The 4,370-nt window shown below is 41.3% G+C and overlaps 1 pseudogene; it reads left to right on the top strand.

The window, feature by feature from the left end:
- Positions 1 to 214: 214 nt before the first annotated feature.
- Positions 215 to 793, top strand: LOC101684744 (annotated as a pseudogene).
- The last annotated feature ends 3,577 nt before the right edge of the window (positions 794 to 4,370 follow it).

Here is a 4,370-nt window from a genome sequence, read left to right as displayed (position 1 = left end):
CTCCTCTACATCTTTCATTGACGATCATGAATTATGTACGTATGTACATATGTATGTACGTATTTATACAGACTCCCCGCCCCCCTCCCCAGTTAGAGCAATATATCTTTGTAATTTGGTATAGTTCCAAAAAATTTCATTTAAAATATGGGTGTAGAGGTCTTCTTCCTGACTGGTCTTTGGTGTGTTCTGTTTCAAATCTGCCAATAAAAAGATGTCTTCAGGAAATGCCAAAATTGAGCACCCTCTCCCCAACTTCAAAGCCAAGGCTGTTATGCTAGATTGCCCATTCAAAGACATCAGGCTCTCTGACTACAAAGGAAAATATGCTGTGTTCTTTTTTCTTCTTGACTTTATCTTTGTGCACCCCCATAGAGATCATCACTTCCAGTGACAGGGCAGAAAGATTTAAGAAAGTCAAGTGTCAAGTGATTGGTACTTCTGTGGGTTCTTGTTTCCATCACCTGGTAGAGATCAACAAACCCAAGAAACAAGGAGGACAGGGACCCATGAACATTCCCTTATATCACACCCCAAGTGTACCATCCTTCAGGACTATGGAGTCTTAAAGGCTGATGAAGATATCCCATGTATTTTTATCATTGATGATGAAGGCATCCTTCCACAGATCACCGTAAAGACCTCCCTGTTGGTCACTCTGTGGTTGAGAGTAAGACTAGTTGAGTTTCCTGAAAAGCATGGGGAAGTGTGCCCAGCTGGCTGGAAGCCTGGCAGTGATACCATTAAGCCTGCTGTCCCAAAAAGCAAAGAATATTTCTCTAAGCAGAAGTGAACCCTGGGCCTTTTTAGGGCCAAGCTGCCATAAGCTGCCATGAAAAATCTCTTTTGTACTACTATCCATGTTAAAACACAAGACTTTAGACTCAGTGCAGGTATGGTATGGGACAGGACAGGCCCTTCCTGTAGGAGCTGAGGAGGCCAGATTTTCTTCCTCTGGAGAGAATGGCCTAAGCTGTGCTCTGGAGGCAGGCTGACTGAGCTGTACAGTAGTGGGGCATCACTTTTGGTCTTTCATTGTTGTTGCTAAACTTGAACTAAGAAAAAAAAATGTAAAGAAAGAAGAGGCGGTCTAGGGATTGAGATTGAGTTGTTTCCAAACCCTACTGAATATGCTTTTCATATTCTAAGTCATTGATTTTTTAAAAACCTATTCATTATTTATTTACTCTACCAAAACATGTCAGCAATCTTAAATTTCAGTATTTCATATCACCCTGCATTCTGCCAGGTCAACAAGGAGTACCATTATGGGACACTTCCTTATTTGACACCTCACTGTCTTGAGGGGATGTGGTTGAACCTGTTCTGTTTTTGAAGTGCTTTCTCATAAGTTTCTAGTTATTCGTTTTTCTTGAATTAATTTATTTGAGAGGCAGAAAGCATGCTGGGAAAGGCAGAGGAAGGGACTCTTTAAGCAACTCCCCACAGAGACTGATGGGGAGCCTCGATCCCATGACCCTAAGATCACGAAACCAGGAGTTGGGTACTTCACCCACTGAGGCACACAGGCATCCCAGTTTCTAGTTATTCTTATCAGCAGTGCCATCACTGGCCAGTTGTTCCTTGCAGTAATCTCTAGCGATGGGATCGGGCTTATAGAAAATCCAGAATTCAAGAGTTTCTTTGCAAGGCTGTTTGCATTATGTCTCTTTTAACGTCAGCGTGACCACAGCCCTTGGAAAACTTTTGAAGACTTTTCAGTAAACAGAAGCTGATTTTCATATGATTTGATTACATAAGTTAGCTTGTGTGTATGTGTGTGTAAGGGGGTGTATGTTATGGAATGAAGCACTTAGTATCATAAGACAAACAGAAATACATTGTGATTGCCTTCAAACGTCACACATTTTGGGAGATCTGCTCCCAAAGCCACAGTGAACCTGGCTGAGAAAAGCGACTTCCGTTGTCAGATGGGAGGGAGCTGGGGTGCTCTCAGTGACCGGTACCAACTGCCTGTGTGGACTCAGGTCTAGCGCCCACAGGTCACTAAAGAGTCCTGTGTTTTTGTTGTTTCCCCCCCACCCCTAAGACCATATTTCACTTTACATATTTAAATGAACTCCCTTGGAATTGATAATTTCACAGATGCTATTTGGCAAACGTCCTCGTTTGAATTTAAATCTTACAAATTTAGAGATGCGATTGAAAATGTTTTCAAACTTCATTATCATTGGAAATGAAATCGGAGGGCATCTCTTCTAAGGCGCTCATTTGATAATAGAAGGAAACCTTAGAGCTATTGCAATGTGTGGACTCTGGGAGTTTTTTCTTTCTTTTTCTGTAAGATGCTATCCTACTTCTTTTCTGCAACAAATGAGACTGGAAGTCCAGTGGCGATTACCTTTTAAATGTAGACCAAACTGTTAGACATATGATGTGACTAAAGCCAAGAAAGTGCTTGTTGTCCTTTCTGGAATGTAAATTATCTGCAGGGAGGGAGCAAGACTAGAGCAAGCCCTAGGAGAGGAGAGGGGAGAAGGGTGAGTGAAGGAGAGAGAGGGAAGGTGAGAGAGGGCAAGGGGAGGAGAGAGAGAGAGGGAGAGAGAGACAGAAGACAAAGAAACAGGAAAGAGAAGAAATAAGGATGGAGGAGAGGGTTGGGAAATGTAGGAAACCGAACACAAAGAAGAAAGCGATGAGTACCATCTCCTAGGAGTGAAGAAGGTCAGTCAGTACATAAACAATGAATCCTGGAACACTGAAACAAAAACAAAAGCAAAGAACGAGTAGGTAGAAGGAACTAAAGGAAGTTCCTCTACATAAAAAGGAACTATTCAAAACTGACAGAGTTGAAGGTGGTAGAGAAATAAGAGAAAACTATGGAAAAGGTAGAGACAGCCAAATGCTTACTGGGTTTCTCTTCTCCCAGATGCCATAATAAGCACAGCTAAAAAATCCACGGGCTCCATGGGCAGGAAACCCTGCAGAGAAGTATAGTACCCTAAAACAAGTATAGTGAAGGTGTATGATCTTTCTATGAAGGGTGTGGTCCATTTAATATGTTGCAGGTGATTGTGTGTGTGCATTAATGTTTTCAGGCAAATAGAACCCAAATAAATACTGAATAATTATGAGGAAACCTGAAGTCTACCTTAATTGGAAAATGGAAATATTATACTATACCAAAGTGCATGTATTAATCACTGCCTATATGCTAGGAAGCCTCATGAGCCATTCACAGGCATCATGTCAGTTAATTCCACCAGCAGTCCAGTTAGGCTACCATGACCCTTGTTTAAGAGATGGAGGTCTGAGTCTGAGGGAGGTTACATCACTCATCAAAATGCCTGCATTGATTGTGTCAGAAGTTGGAGAAGGTCTGTCTGACTCCCAAGCCCATGCTTTAGCCACTCCTTCCATCTCCGCACACCACCAAGAAGTATCCTATCTTAATCCTCCCACATTCCCCTTCTCTCGGACTGCACATACAATGCATCGTGTATCAGGTTTGAATCTATTGCAGCCTGTCACTCATTTTCCAAGTAACTCAAAACTATCTCACTCTAAAAATCTTTCTAGGACTTTCGCAGACTTCGACACACTTCGAAGAATGACATCCTTTTAACTCCTGCCCTTCACAACCTACAGTATATTGACTTATACTTGTAATCTGTTTGTTCCTTGTATTGATGTTCTGTATGAACTAGGCTGTAGCATTCATGAGGTCCAAAAAATGTACCTTATTGATGTTTGCATCTCCAGAACTTAGCAAGAAACTGGCACATCAGGGATGTTAATACATATATATTGAATAAATGAACAATAGGGGTTGATCATACTGGCATGATTCTCTAAGGTTCCATGGGTCAGGGTCTATATTATCTAACTTTCTTGAGTCCTGTAGCACTCTGTCCTAAGCTTTCGAAACATAGTAGTTCAGGCTGTGCCAGTTTGAGCCATGCTGCCTGAAGTAGGAGCATGGCCCTTAGATGTAGGAGACCAATGACCTGAACCAAGACAGTTTGCTATCCATAGAGCTTCAATTTCCTCATCTGTAAGATAGGAATAATAATAGAATTTATCTCATGGGATTCTTGTGCAGTTTAAATAAGTTGGATAAGAGAATATATACTTTGCCGAATATTCCTTTTTTCTTCTTGCTCTTCTAGAAATCTGCCTCTTTGCAAAGATTGTATTTTTCTATAGCACTGGCAACCTATTTAAAACACACACACACACACACACACACACACATCCTGTGTATTATATATATACAAGCCGTGTAACTCAAGTGTGTAGTATGTATGCATCTGGCACTCAGAAATCACTCAGTTGTGATTAACAGAAATCTGATGTGCACATAATAGAAGTTGCATATGCTTTCTCTACCTGAATAGACAAATGGATGG

The sequence above is a fragment of the Mustela putorius genome, unplaced genomic scaffold (genome assembly GCF_011764305.1).
Source record: "Mustela putorius furo isolate JIRA1106 unplaced genomic scaffold, ASM1176430v1.1 tig00000577_pilon_pilon_pilon, whole genome shotgun sequence".
Taxonomy (NCBI): Eukaryota; Metazoa; Chordata; class Mammalia; order Carnivora; family Mustelidae; genus Mustela; species Mustela putorius.
Note: the sequence above shows the minus strand (reverse complement) of the source record. Positions and strands in the feature narration are given on the sequence as shown.